A 16409-nucleotide genomic window follows, 5' to 3' on the forward strand; every position below is an offset into this window, starting at 1 on the left:
TGTAACAAACTGGCTCGAATTAAGATCCTACACCTTATAATAAAGTACTATTTTATAATGTAATTATGATGTATAGGGTTTATTACTTTGGTATCATAAGTTAAAGAACCTTGGAATTATATTGTTCAATGGCTTGAAGGTTGCCCTATAAGTAGATTTTTGTGAACAATTAAGATGTTCTGTAAATGGATTTCATTATTTTACATTTTGAAATATAATCTCAGGTGTGAATGTCAGGATTGATAAACCTTATTTGTTCAATCTGAATGTATGCAGCGTGGAGGGGAGTGTTTGAGACTTGCGTCAAAATGATTGAGATGCAACCTATACATAAGAGATTGATGACTTAAGTGTTAATTGATTGTAAATAATAGTTATGATATCCCATTACCACAGGTGTTTCCCCCATTCACTTTGAATGGTTGGTGGTACTTTTCCTTATAAACATTCATTATTATGTAAATAAGGATTTGCTTTTGTCTACTGCAGAGTCTTCTGATACGTTTCCTCAGAAGAGACACCATGGGCATCAATAGCACTTCCTCCTATGGGGGTAGCCCTACGCCACCACCCTGCAACATAAGCAACACTTATTTTTGCGGGGACCATAACTCCAATAGCACCAATAGTTTTGCCACGTCATCATTTGTTGAATTTTTCTGGTCATTCTACGGCATAGATAGCAGCATAGACGAGGTGATGCAACAGTGCCACATACTTGCCGATTCTATTGTGTGGTTGAGCATCAAGATCTTCACCCTGCTGACAGGTCTCCCAGCCAAGGTGGGCCTGCTGTGGCTGTTGATGTGCAGCAAGAAGGCCCTGTCAGCCTCCAAGGTCCTGGGCCTCAACCTGTCCATCCTGGACATCCTCTACTGCCTCTGCCTGCCCATGGACATCTACACTGCCATGCACCACGACGCGTCCCAAAAGATGCTCACGGCGGCCGAAGCCCTCTCCGCCCTCAACATCTTCGGATGTCCTCTCCTGCTGGCCTACATGTGTGTGGAGCGCTACCTGGCGGCAGCCCACCCCATGGCCTACATACGGCTGGGGAAGTGGGAGTACCGCGCCGGGGTTTGTGCCCTGGTCTGGCTCCTCAACCTGGTGGTGATGCTGCTGGCCTACTTCCAGGGGGTGTTCTCCATGGCTCTGTATTTGCCCCTCACCACTTCAGTCCTGTTCCTGATCATGCTGATGTGTCTGGTGGGCATTGTGTGGGTGCTGTGCCAGAGCGGGCCTGGGGAGGGCTCCGGGTCAGGGTCTGGGGGCAGCATGAACCTGAAGAGGAGAGCTCTGAAGAACATCTTGGCCGTGTTGGTACCCTCCGTGGTGGCCTACACTCCTCTGGTGGCCCTGGTGCCCTTCATGTCCATGTGGCACCTGGAGGAGGCGGACCAGGAGGCTAACCGCATACACTGCCGCATCCTTCAGCTTCTCCTGGCCTTCCCCAACTTCGGCCTGTTCATTGGACCCCTGTTCTACCTGGCCCGCATCAGGCAGCTGCTCCCCTGCTGCAGGAATGGAGATAATAAAGCACTAGCAGACACCAAGACACAGGCAGAATAGGCAATCTTTCAGGTGTCTTTATATACACAGTAAATAGTTCAATATTCCTGTGCTCCAGTATGAAATGTTTATTTATGACAGTTACCAAGGTAAAGATGTTTTAATCCCATTGATATTTTTCTTGCCTGGGCACCAGTCTATTTGTGACATCATGCTACTCCTTGCCACTCCTTGTTATGAAAAATATGATGAGGAGTTGACATGATAGCACAAACAGATCTGAGACCAGGCTAATATATTTATAAGTTTAATGATATGAAGTTTGATATCATATGGAATGTTTTATTTAAAGCTGTCATCCAATTTAGTAAAAATGATGAAAAAACATGTTTTTGTTGAGATGTTGTGGTTTTGTTGCCTCACGACCTCCCTCTCCACTTCCTCCAGGCGCTCACCTCGCAGAGTCAACACAGTTAAAAGACCATGAAAAGGTTTGCTTAATCTTTTCTTGTGACGCACCGAGGACTCATCCTCATCTTTTTCCATTCAGTGTGAAACTGAACCATGCAAATATCTTAGAAATGATAAACATTTGGATCTGCCGTTTCACTCAACTCATAGAAACTGAGACCAATTTGCCTGCTGTATAATGAGCAGTGTGCTTTTTTTCTGTATAGTGCTTTCATATAGTTAATAGATGGAAACACCACATGTACAATTCCACAGAGGTTACTTTATGTCATAAAGTAATATAAGCCAATCTGTATGAATCATCATGCGCATAGGAAATCAATTGCTAATTGTAGGAACAAGTTTTGCGGCTCATCAACGCTAGCCAGTGTTTGTCTGTGTTACTACATGACCTGATGCATTGTGATGATTACAAAGCCAAGACATCAGATGGGGGTATGTTGAAATAAATTATTCAATTGAATATTTTAAAATGAGAAAATACAGAGTTTTTGTTCAGCACACATATTGTGGCTATGGGTTGGTAGTAGAGCCACACACACAATCACTTTAGGTTTGGGCATCTCATGAGCCCTCTGGCGCCTCAGACTTGAGGCCTAACCTTGGGATAAAACGTTTCTATAACCTCCACACAACCGTCTTCGTGGACCACCTCCTCAAGCTTTGGTCTGTCCAGCAGTCTCTCCTTTAAGTCTACCGTATGCCTTGGGCGTGACTATATGATGACAATGCACTAGCAGTACTAGCGAAGGGCTCCACCACTGTGTTGTAGACGGCCTGGTACTCATTGACACTCAGTCCATGATGAGCAGAGACGGTCAGTTGGCTTGGTTGGCTTAGTGGCATCCCTTCTGCACACTTCAGATAGCAGTAGAGTTCTATATCTCCTTTGGGATATGGAGGGTAGACACTTTACACTGCTTTAATGGAATTATACATACTCCCCTTCTCATTATTCGTTTTCCCCCCCTCTTTCCTTCTTCAGCTTCTGTACAAGAAGAAGAGTGAACAGAATGTGAACAGATAGAATAGAGTACTATTCAAGTTGTCAGTACAGAGGAAGAGAAACTGCAATCCCTCTGGGACAGATTTATTAAGCAATTGCATCAAGTGCAAAGTTGGGACCAAGCTAATACAGTAGTTTACATCATAGAAAGAGTAATTTGGGCCGGGTGTTTTTAGCACTGATAACCTAGTCTCAGATCTCTTTGAGCTTTCTTGTCAGCTTTCGTATGACAATGATTAACCATAGGAGTTCACAATACATCATAAACAGATCTGGGACCAGGCTATAGTGCAGTCAGTGTAGCTCATAGAATTAGGAATTAGAAAATGGTGTAGCTTACCTGTCTCTGGGGATGGATGGCAGCCTGGTCTACAGCCTCCTCTGGTCTCCCGGTGGTTGGATTCAGAGCCAGGCATGGCTGTGTACCAACACTGACCCCCAGCTCCTCCTGCTAACCCCTGGCCTGCGTGGCACTGCCTTTTTTGACCTGGCTGTTGTTTGAACCCTGGCTTAACCTTAGTGGCTGCTTCTGCCAAAGAGATAATGATAAGACATATTATTATGATTATCCATATGACTTCATAATCCGTTATTTAAAATGTTTTATTTTGTCTGGGGCTACTAACTGTAGCTAGGCCTAAGCACTATTTAAATCTGTCCAATATCAATAGATGTTATGGAAAATGCATTTGATTTAGAATGAGAAATTCATTTTACTACATTAATAAGCTACTAACTGGCTACTGTAGCCTTTTTCTAACTCAAGCTGTAATTATTTATTAAATATATCAATATAAACCATAACAATAAAACGTGTTTCAAATGCACAGCAGCAAATTATGCTTCTTTGTGAGACTAATTGCGTTATAAAACACCATTACAATAGAAGAGATTGTTTTCCCACCTCAACCATTTCAAGTTATTTCAGTGAAAAGAGCTTCAACTGTTTCACACTGTTATTTTTTCAGCGACTTGTTTTTTCTTAACTAACAAAAACACATTCAAATGCTTGTATGTTCTAGAATTTGTGGGCTGATATAGAATTCTAGTCTTGTGCAATGAATGCAGTAACACATAACAAAAGCGTCATGTCAATAACATGCACCCCGTCTCACAATGAAATCCCATAAGAATGAGGAATTAAAGGGGCTATAAAACCAAAGTCCATAATTCAGACAGACAGAAAGTTTGTGTATTTTCCTCCCTACAGCGAAGGACATTAAGTCACAATCAAACAGAGTAGATTGTGAAAAGCAAAAACTGCCTAAAGACCCTTCAGCTCAATCAATATGTGCCACCATAGAGCTATTATTTCAACCTGATGGCTACAATTCAAGCTACATTGTTTTGAATTGAATGAATTCACAAGACAATTGAGTCATACATTATCAAGTCCCTCCATGGACAACGGCTATTGACACACTGTTAGTGAGTGTAGGCTTGTACACTGTTAAAATGAAGTGCTTTGTAACACCAAAACTAGTGGCAACTGAGCAGCCACCAACTTGAATGAGACAAAACCTTAACTTTGCTGGAGTTTTGAAACACATCATTCTGAGGTGTTTTGAAACATTACATGGCGTGTTGTAACAACACTTAATAAAGTGTTGTGCAACACCTTGCCAGGGACTGGGAACACTAACAGAAAAGGGTGAAAATGCTATTTTGGTGTTTCGAGTCCTGTTTAGTGCAGAATTAGATCCCTTCTCTTTTGATGTTGTTTCCTCCCTCTAAAGCTTGTAAACACCATTATGATGTTTCACATCCTGTCTAGTACAGAATTAGATACATTTTTCAGATGTTTCTTAATGTTTAACATTATTTTATGTATTTGATTATTTGCCACTATACTGTATGTCGTTTTGGCAGGCATTGCCAAGCACAGTGTTCAAACTACCAGCAGTAACTGGAGGTTGAACGGCAAGAACTGAAAATGTTGCAATTTCCTCTTCCATTGACAATCATGAATGTGGGAATTGGTGCTGTCCTTACTAAATGTCAATTTGCCTGAATGTATATATATATATACGTTCATCGTGATCCATTAAACCACAACAATCTTAATACTAATATAGACATATACTTTTATTTCTAAAAACAGAGTCACGTTGCAAGATGGAAAATTCAAGGTGATTAAAACCAAAGACTTCTAATTAGTTCAATCATCCTATCTTTGTTTATCCTCATGAAAGATACTTACATTTTGAGCAAAATATTAAAGATGCACTATGCAGAAATCGCTCTGCCATTTCCTGGTTGCTAAAATTCTAATAGTTCTCCTCATCCTAATTTATGTGACAAAACAAGCAATGTATAGTGTAGAGAATCATTGACCCATCTAAACCACTGTGAAATATATTTTCAATAAACAAAAAATATTGTATTTTCAGCTGCTTGAAGCTGGTGACAAAATCAAAAGAAGCAAAAACTAAACATAAGAACGGGAAGCATAGAAATAGAGCACACAGTACAGATCTACCGCTTCTTAGACATGCTTTCAATGAGAGTGATAGATCTTTAACACACATTTCTATGTGAATTTGGTCTGGTCGCCCAAAAAGTTACATATTGCAGCTTTAAATTAGATTTACATTATCTTGGTAAAATTGAATGAACAAACCATTGAAACCACTTGCATACATACATTTCTTTTTTGTTTTGGGGTATTTTTACACTTTATTGAGACTGTTATGAAATGACAGAGGAATTACAGATATGGGAGAAACAGATTGAAGGGTTGGAGCGGGAGTCTTCGGTGGGAAGAGAGGTGACGTGTCTAAGCCAGGTGCGCTACCACTAGGCCAGGGGCTCTGCACGACTTGCATTCATTTTTATTCATTATATGTATTTTTTTCCTTCAATTTCAATTCACCCCAGAATAATTTCTGACAGTGTGGCTGTGTGGGTAAAATTTCAACAAAATGTAACATCTTCCTTGCACTTTCTTTATAATCTTTCAGAATAAAGCATTCATTTTTTTTTGGGGGGGGGGGGGGGGGGGGGGGTTCCACAAAAAATATTCTCCATAGACCCTTATCATCAATCAATATTTAGGCTATAAACTATTTGCCTTTCTAAACCATTGATTGTATGAGAAACACAGTTGTTGTGTTTTGATGCTGCCCTTTACATGCACTGAAACCCCAAAAAGTGTTTACTGCACTCTCTTAAAAACACCAATATTCAGGTTGAATAACCAATGTGGGTGTTTCAGAGTGCTACATTTCTGTTTTAAAACATACTCTGTGTATTAAAACACTTACTTTGGGTTTACATTCAATCACCCTTCAAACACCAGATCTCAGTTTAGATGCACTACTTTTCACGGTTTCATTACACAATCATGGTGTTTTGAGACTTTTTATTTATACAGTAGGCCCAGAATGTACCCAACTAAAACAGCAGAGGGTGATCAAATGCAATGTATTGTTGTCTGTGTCTGAAATCCTGCTTTCACATAGGATTTACGGTATTTGGCCTGTAAAATAAATTGGGCAATGTTTATGACCCCCTTACATACAGGCCCATTTCTACCACATTCTTGCCTGCATAGGCCTTTTATACCTCGCATGTGCATGCCGGCATGCAGGTGAGGCGTGGTAGTAGTGGTGTGCAGATTTGGGTGGGCATCTATTTTAATAAATCCGTTGAATATACACCATAACAAATAAACCATTATTAATTTGTTTAGGCAGGTCCTAAGAAACATAATACGAATAATAACATGTATTTCCAAACCAATAGAATGGCATATTTATAGTTTAATTATGTTACTTCCAAATGAATGAGATCAATAGTTCATTATTTTAATCATTAAACAGACAAGACACAATCACCCCATCACAGTCAACATATACAGTATATTTTGTGGTAAGAATATAATGGAATATAACAGAATATAATACAAATAATATATTTCCCACACAACTTGTGTCATGGGAATGTGTGGAACCGCTGTCAAAAAAAAGCAATATTTTGAAACAGAGGCAAACACCATGCTTTTTTTGTATCCATGTTTCATCTCTTTCCTACTCTCACTCCACTTTGTTAGGGAGTAGCCGTAGGGTTTTACATTTAGAGTATCTTCATCATGATACCAATAGAACATAATAGCAATCCTATTTTCAAAAGCATTTGAGTCTGGTGTTCATATTTCACAACCTCTGCGGGATTTAGGACTTGCCTATACACAATCTAGCATAATAATTAGCAAAATAATAAGCCTACACTGGGCTACATTATTATATGCTAAACGTTTCTGATCAGTGATAGATGAGCGAACGAGATGAGTTTATACCACCGTCACTTATTTGCCCAGCCATAAACCAATTAACCAAATAGGCCTAGCCTATAGGCTACAGATGGAGATTCAGTGATACAAAATCACATTGATTGAGACAAATCAGTGAAGGCACAGGCTTTTGTTCGGGATTAGGCCTAGATGCTAAACAACTGCGAGTGAAGAGTAAAATAATCTACTAGGTAAACTACATGACATGCAATCAAAATGTTTTGATAAATGATCCAACTAGACAAGATGATCATGAGCAGCACACAGTTAAACGCAGCTAACATTTCCCTAGCCTAATTGTAGCCTAACCAATATCCAAACCGAGATTCAGTGAAAAGAAAATCTGACATTGATTGATTTATCAGGAGGAGTAGCCACGCTTGACTCAAAGCAGCGCGATGACGCTGTCCCAATCAAAACGGCGCTGAAATTATTATCTAGTTGACCACACGTGACCACACGCGGGTAGGCTATTGCTTCAAATGTATTACATAGAATGGATGATTTTGGGAGTTTCAGTAAGCAACAATTTGATAGATGCCTTCAATTGTATTAGCCTACTTTATTCCAAAATGTCCGTCAATCAGTGATATTCAGTGATATTTATTCCCACAGTAATTCTTTATGGTTCCATCCAGTTGTTGTTAAGAAAACAGTGCATGCTGGTGGGCTATGCGAAGACGGGAGAAGTGACATGCCTTGCAAAGTTAAAGCAATCCAGCATTTGGTGTTGAAACAGAACACCCGGTAAATGTCATTAGGACATGGAGCTAACTATAGGCCTACATCAGAGTGCATAGTTATCCCTTTCATACCAAGACGTTTTTCTGGCAACTTTACTATACCTCCAACTTTTTTCCACATTTTCCTTATATCTGAAAGGCATTGATGGTATCATAGCCGAAACATTTATTTCCGTCTAACGACCATAGTAGCCTAAATAATTTCGGTAAACTTCTGCCTACGGGTTCAGTATGAAATGTAGCCACAATGCTTCGGCGGCATTGGCACTCACTACGCTCTTAAACCTTTGATGGTCGCTAAGCAGCGCGAATGAACCACCCTCCTGCCAGTTCTTAAGCAAGGTGTTACATCTCCTTCTTCATCTTGTATAAAGCAAAAGGATGACAGACAAGAGGGTTTGTTCGTCAGGTAGCCTATAAAAAATAAAACTCAATCAAAGGGCACAGCACTCATTCATGGAGGCCATTCCAAAGGTCAATGTGGAAAATCAACAATATACTTTTCTAGTGTATTATTTTACTTTCCACAATACATTTGAAATTAAAGACAAAAACTTGTCATATTTAAAGCATTATGCTTCTGATAAATTAACACTTGATACATTTGTCATGGACAGAGAGCAGGTAGATCGAATCGTGGGAGTCGCCACATGTGATATGCAAACACACACACACACACACACAAGTTGACACAACTGTAGGTCTACCTGAAAGCTTGCGATTTCCAGACCTTTGAAGCACGAACTATTATTGTAGCGGTTGCCTGGCAGTGTCGGCAGTATCAGCTGCATCGCTTTCCCATGGGACTGCCAGAGACTTAGAGAGCAAGAAATAGAAGCAGGGAGATGCCGCGCTGCGCTCCACTCACACATTTGGCAAACCGCCCTTGTAGGCTAGCCTACTTCTCTCACCCTCGAGCTACTCTCCAATCCTCGCTAGACCTAATAAGTGAATTCAACAGACAACCAAGAACGTGACTGCGTTAATGGAACGAATGGCAAGAAGCAGTGAGGTTCATTTATTTATTTTTATTTGCAAAGATATGCGAAAGCTGAGTTTTCAGTCGTGATGCTGAGAGACATTGTTGTAAATCAACAACCTCGAGCGAGAGGAAATTGACTTTCGACGGACAGGCGCAAACTCTTCTCAGCGTCAAAGACTGATGGTTATCGCTACAGAGGTGAGTAGGCAAATCACGCCTTATTACTATGTTATTAATATGTTATATACAATGTTATACGACCTTACCTTTGTATGCTGAAATTGTCGGGGTATATTTTTGGTAACTATGTGGTACTATCTGAATGAAAAAAACAATTAGCTTTTTAATTTTGTTTGAATTTCGACATAATTTCACAAAAGGGAAATTGCATGTTTTTGCATTCAAACCAAACACTGCGCTGTGTCCTGGCTTCGGCTTCTATGTGATGAAACTCTATCTGTAGGCTGCTTTATTAATCTATTCCTGAATGGTTATCCCATCACGGGGAATGGCATTGTGCATACGTTCTCCGGATGTATGGGAGATATGTTAAATACATATATTAATTCAAATTCATTTGACAGACTCCATTGCAGTCCCCTGAAAGTGATATGTTATGAAAAACACCCAGTTGACATAAACCTTGCAAGCTAAGTCATATACTGTCAAATCAAGTTCCATTAATTGGTTGTAGGTTAAGATTAATAAATATCATGATTATTGGCCAGGCTTTGGCTGTGCTGCGCTATTCAGAGGAAGAAGACATCCATATCTCCAGTGTCTCCCTTTGACAGCTCACAGAAAAGACTGGGGATTGAGCCATAACGCTTCTAACAGATATCATATCCCCACTGTCATGAATTGAGAATAGTGGTGGAGAGATAGAAAATATCCCCACTGTCCTGAATGAAGACTGATAGAGTGGTAGAGAGAGGAGAAGGGATATTCGTCTTTTGCCTGTCTCCTCTGTGAAAAGAAGATTTGGCCTGAATGGAGAGTAGAGAGAGGAGACAGAGGGGATTCAAACAGATATCACCCCTTTCATTAATGGGGAGTAGAGGTAGAGAGGGGAAAGAGAGGAGAAGTGATGTTCGTCTTTTCACTTCTCCCTGTCTCCTCTGTGAAAGAAGACTTGAATGACCTGCACTCTGATCACACTGAATTATTTCTCTTCTCCTGGCTATAAATAGTCTCATCCTGTCTGTGCTCTGAGCACCTCACAGCCCCTGGCCGGGGAATCTGTGCACTACAGGCAGGGCTAGGAATCTGTATAGACACACACACACACACACACACACACACACACACACACACACACACACACACACACACACACACACACACACACACACACACACACACACACACACACACACACACACACACACACACACACACACACACACACACACACACACACACACACACACACACACTGCAGTACAGTTCACTGTAGGAGCAGTCATCTGTGTCGGCTAGTATAGAGTTGACCATTCTTTAAAATAACATTTAAAAAGTATGTCATATGTCATGACAGTTTGTCATGAACTGATATACGTTATGGTTCCTTAATATCCTAATCAAATCTACTGGCAAGTATCTTAGAGATTACTGATAGCATAGAGCTTTCTAAATGGCATTAAATTCACTTAAGCTCCACAGCATGAGCTGGAAATATCAAGCCTCATTTCAGACCCACTTTCTGTATTAGGATTCAGTTACCATAAAGACATTTAAAAGGCTGGCATATTACGTCTCCTCTCACAGAGAAAATAGTATCCTTCCACCTTCTTCTAATGAGGAAAGCTACACGCCTTGATTATTCATCCGGTTGTCAAATTACCCCCCCCCCCCCCCCCCCCCAATAACTATTTATATAAAGGGTGAGAGCCATCAATAATACTTTTTGAAGGATCCCCTTATTTCGGTCTCGGATAGAAAGGGGACAGATCTCTGCTTGTTTTGTTCCCTCTCCAGGTCAACATATCCCCCAGAGAGTAGCAGCAGCAGCGTCATCCCACAATGACCTTTGCTGCCACTGCTAGGTTGTGGTTGTTTGGTCCCTTGGGACAGAACAGAGGTGATCCGGATTGGATCATAGTGTGCGTCCCAAATGCTCCCTACATAGTGCACAACTTTTGACCAGGGCCCATAGGGCATCTCGTCAAAAGTTGTGCATTGGACCCTAGTCAAAAGTGATACACTGTATAGGGAATAGGATGCCATTTGGGAGGAAACCATGGTGGTTAGGCATAGGAGGGTTTCGATGGCTGCCTTCCATTTGAAGGAAACAAGACTCCCCAGGGATCCCTGATGCATCTTATAGCGCTATGCTAATGGCTGCTAAGCATCTTCACAGAGCTGTGATGTTTTACACCAAGTCAGTGCTTTTATGTGGAGTGAAGTGACTTTAGCTCTCCTCCTCTCAAGTTGTCTGTTTTTTTTGGTTGACTATGTGCCCATGAGTTCCTTTGAAGGGTTCCAATAGAACTCTCTGGAAACCCAAATTAATTATATTTCAGGGGAAGGAGGAAGCTGATGTGTGTGTAGTTCTATGCTTTGTGTAATTTCATTTAGACCAGTATATGAGTGACTGACAGTAAATGTGCATAGGCTGGATTGTTGTGTAATTACTTGAGTTCCGTTTCAGTCATGGAAATATTTTATTGATTGAAAGCATCAATTGCTTTTCATCTGATATTCCATCTGATGAGGGCCACTGAGTGTGAGGTGACCTTATTCTGTTGAGACCATTAGCAGGTAGCCCAGCGGTTAAAAGCGTTGGGCCAGTAACCAAAATGTTTCACCGAGCCGACTAGGTGAAAAATCTGTCGATGTGCCTTTGAGCAAATGCACTTGTAAATTGCTCTGGATAAGAGTGTCAGCTAAATGACACTTTAAAAAAAACTATATTGTTATTGGAAAGATTGCCTTATTGCTATGAATAATGTGACTGTATTCAGTAGCTTATAGTTTGATGTAAGGATGAATCTGTGAATTGACTTTTGCAGTTTTCTAATCATGGACCTTTTTCTGACCCTGACACGTTTACAGCAATATCCCTGACACGTTTACAATAATATCCCTGAAATATTTACAGAAATATCCCTGAAACGTTTACAGCAAAATCCCTGACACGTTTACATCAATATCCCTGAAACATTTACAGCAATATCCTTGAAAAGTTTACAGAAATATCCCTGAAACGTGTACTGCAATATCCGTGAAAGGTTTGCAGCAATATCCTCATTATCAGGAAGAGCTGTGGTGTTTTGTGATAGAAGAAAGTGCATCCAGTCTTTCTTTCCTCCTCTCCTCCATAAAGGGCTTTCATATGGTGGCAACAAAGCAATAAAGCCCAAACTAGGGGAAAAATGTGTCATATTTACTCATGCTGGAATACACTATATATCTTATAAAGGAAAAGCTTGGATGAAATGATTCATTCTTCAGAGTTAATGAAAGGGGCAAATACAGTTTCGTTCAGATCAGGACTCTATAACAGAATATGGAACTTGAGTGCAAGAAAAGGTGATGTTGAAATAGGGGTTTCCAAAGCAGTTTGATAACTGTGCGGCTTTCCATTTCCGCGCTCCCTTGGGAGCATGACATTTCGTTAATTCACACCAATTTATCCCTTTCTCATACTCCAACCCCTTATTTAGCATGGGTAAAGGTTTTCCAAAATCACATGTAATGACTGAAATAATATGAGAGCTCACAGAAAGAATACTAATAGAGCTGCAAGCAGCAGTAAAACGTGGTGCTGGCTTCAGAGCGGGCTGAAAGAGACAGTTGCATTGCAGCTTTATACATGCTCCCTCGTGTACATGTAACAACTGAAAACACTTTAGGTGCACGTTTCAAGTTGATAGAGCGAAGAACAGTGGAGTTATTAGGGTTTAATTGAGGACGCAAAATATATATATATTTTTTTACAAAGATGCCATGCAAATGTGTTCCTTATGATGAGCAACACTGACAATCTGCTAATCTGCCAAGGTTGACCTCATTACTCTCCTGTAACTTCTGGTATTACCTGGCCCTCAAATTTACTCCACAACAGTACAACAACCTTTACAATAGCTTTTCAAGTTTTGTGTTACACTCATGCTAACGTCAAACCATAGGGCAAAGCTAACAACTTTCATTATCCTGTCTAAGTGATATACACTGAGTGTACAAAACATTAAGGACATCTGCTCTTTCCATGACATAGACTGACCAGGTGATTCCAGGCGAAAGCTATGATCCCTTATTGATGTCACCTGTTAAATCCACTTAAATTGGTTTAGATGAAGGGGAAGAGACAGGTTAAAGAAGGATTTTTAAGCCTTGAGACAATTGAGACATGGATTGTATGTGTGCCATTCAGAGGGTGAATGGGCAAGACAAAAGTTTTAAGTGCCTTTGAACGAGGTATGGTAGGAGGTGCCATTGCGCACCGGTTTGAGTGTGTCAAGAACTGCCATTCTGCAGGGTTTTTCATGCTCAACAGTTTCCCGTGTGTATCAAGAATGGTCCACCACCCAAAGGACATCCAGCTAACTTGACACAACTGCGGGAAGCATTGGAGTCAACATGGGCAAGCATTCCTGTGGAACTCTTTCAACACCTTGTAGAGTCCATGCCCTGACGAATTGAGGCTGTTGTGAGGGCAAAAGGTGTTGCATCTCAGTATTAGGATGATGTTCCTAATGTTTTGTACATTCAGTGTACTTCGATATTGGCAAAATTGCAATTGGGCTTTGAGATATTGCAACATGTGTGGAAGAATAATAATAAGAAAGAAGAATTCCATCAAAAACAATAGGTTTAATTAAATATCGGAGTCAGTGCAGATAGAAAGATCGATTCACAGATACTAGGAAATGTAGATCATAATATCAGCAGTATAATCTGCTAATGTTATGGGTGAAGACATCCTCCTCCTCCTCCTCCTCCTCCTCCTCCTCCTCCTCCTCCTCCTCCTCCGCAGTATAAAAATGCCTTCAATGGAGATTATTAATCCCTCTTCATACTCTGATTAAACATACCATCTTATACTTAATGATGTGGAGCCAGCTACAAACGACAGTACAGTACAGTAAATCATGCTCTGTAGCATCTATGTGTGTGTTTATCCAACAATATGTTTGTTTGGACCACTAACTGAACTGAGGTAACGTTAAGGTTACATAATGGCCAAGAACAGCAGAACACAGAACTGTGGATAAGCATCTAAACTGCAATTGTATTACGTTTCCTTTTGTCCTTTATGACCAGTTAACTCTTAAAGGACAACTACAACAACAAACTGGACTGGGAGATATGGTCTAGGCCAGGCCTATTCAACTCTTACCCTACGAGGTCTAGAGCTTGCTGCTTTTTTGTTCTACCTGATAATTCATTACACGTGCCAGGTCTAAATCAGTCCCTGATTAGAGGGGAACAATGAAAAAAAGCAGTGGAACTGGCTTTGAGGTCTGGAGTTGAGTTTGATGGGTTGTTCTTGCCGAAAAGCAGACTTCAAATCACTACTTTCGAGCAGTTTGTCTGAATTGTCAATGGTGAATCACACAGGTTTGTCTTTTTTTATTCCCCGTGTTTTCTTTCCAGTAGAGCTTTGTACCAAGATCTAAACCAATAAGTCACTGGTAGTATTGCAGCAGCAGACAGCACCGGCTGCTCTCAAAGGACCCACTTCATCCATTCTTCAAATCATAACAGCGAGAGTCACAATATTGATACAGCAAACACGTTCTGAACGGTTCAATATTACCAATCGTTTCCAATTTCAGAGTGCTGATGATCCACCTCGGGGATAAATTGTGTGGTGATCAGCTGTGTGATGGATGGATGGTTGCAATCTTTGTCTCTCTGTCCATTCTGTGGATAGAGCTATTGTCTGTAGGTTATCATCAGACAGCTCCAGACCTGGGTTCAAATACTATTGGGAAGTAATTTAAAATACTTTATCTGGGCTTGATTAAGCTTGCCTGGCGCACTGGAACCAATATAACAGTCCAATATAACAATGTGCAAACCCCGCCCATCTGGCACTCCAGTCAGGCTAAAGCATATTTTATAAGTATTTGAAAGATTTAGAATAGTATTTGAACCCAGGTCTGGATTGCTCATACAGTGGGATTGAGATCACCATGTACTGTAGACAGTTATTGATCTGAGTGAGAGTTCTCCATCTGTCACGTTAATCTGTGCACCGTGGTAGATCTATAGACCTCCATAGGATACAGTCTTCTCAGCTCCAGATCTGATAAAAGTAGCTTCCGTTCCGCCTGAAAGTTATGACTCAAAGAGGTCATAGGTCAGCAGGGAATTTACTGTAGTTAAGTCTCTCTCCTCCTCCAAGCATTTGTTTTTGTGTTTCAAGTTTCAATGTCGCGTGCACAAGAAATGCCTTTCTTGCAAGCTCTAAACCCAACAATGCAGTAATAAATAACAACGTAATACAACAAAAATAACATAAGGTAGAACAAAAACACAGGATAATTAAGAACAGAAGAAAGTAAGTAAGCAAACTATACAGGGTCAGTCAGTCCCAGACCATATTTACAATATGCAGTGATACTGGCGTGATAGTGGTTGACTTATTCCACATTGTTGTGTTACAGCCTGAATTCAAAATTGATTAAATTAAATGTTTTTCTCAACCATGTACACACAATACCCTATAAGGACAAAGTGAAAACATGTTTTTAGACATTTTTGTAAATTGACAGTTTTCTTTTGTCGCTTGGTACTATTTTCACAAGTTTGAGTTTGAGTTTATTTTTGTATTTTTACAGGGAGTTAACGTTTCAATAAAAGTGCTGGTTTTAGCCAGCCGGCACATTTTCAACCGCAGTCCCGAGGCAGGTTATTAAAAACAATTACAATAATACTACAGACAATCAATGAGCAGTGAGCACACTCAGCGCAACATAGGACAAGCAACACATAGCATGCGGACAGAGAAACATAGAAGAAGCAACACGTAGCATGCAGACAGAGAAACATATAACAAGCAACACGTAGCATGCAGACAGAGAAACATAGAAGCAACGCATAGCATGTAGACAGAACAACATAGAACAAGCAACACGTAGCATGTAGACAGAGAAACATAGAACAAGCAACATGTAGCATGTAGGAAGAGAAACATAGAACAAGCAACATGTAGGCAGAGAAACATAGAACAAGCAACACATAGCATGCAGACAGAGAAACATAGAAGAAACAACATGTAGCATGCAGACAAAGCAACATAGTACAAGCAACACATAGCATGCAGACAGAGAAACATAGAACAAGCAACATGTAGCATGTAGGCAGAGAAACATAGAACAAGCAACATGTAGGCAGAGAAACATAGGACAAGCAACACATAGCATGCGGACAGAGAAACATAGAAGAAGCAACACGTAG

The 16409-nt window shown here is 40.5% G+C and overlaps 1 protein-coding gene and 1 long non-coding RNA gene across 3 annotated transcripts in view; one reads left to right on the top strand and one right to left on the bottom strand.

Moving 5' to 3' along the window:
• Positions 1-489: 489 nt before the first annotated feature.
• Positions 490-8818, bottom strand: LOC129862114 (uncharacterized). The gene is made up of 3 exons (XR_008760722.1): positions 8728-8818; positions 3327-3515; positions 490-2968 (listed from the first exon to the last, which is right to left on the bottom strand). It is a non-coding gene; the product is annotated as an uncharacterized LOC129862114 (long non-coding RNA).
• A 171-nt stretch (positions 8819-8989) lies between these two features.
• Positions 8990-16409, top strand: part of LOC129862113 (carbohydrate sulfotransferase 8-like) — a 134961-nt gene continuing 127541 nt past the window's right edge. For both annotated transcript variants that reach the window (XM_055933475.1, XM_055933476.1), the window contains exon 1: positions 8990-9200. The gene's annotated coding sequence lies outside the window, so the exon portion shown is untranslated. The remainder of the gene's footprint in view (positions 9201-16409) is intronic.

This window comes from Salvelinus fontinalis, chromosome 9 (assembly GCF_029448725.1).
Source record: "Salvelinus fontinalis isolate EN_2023a chromosome 9, ASM2944872v1, whole genome shotgun sequence".
NCBI lineage: Eukaryota > Metazoa > Chordata > Actinopteri > Salmoniformes > Salmonidae > Salvelinus > Salvelinus fontinalis.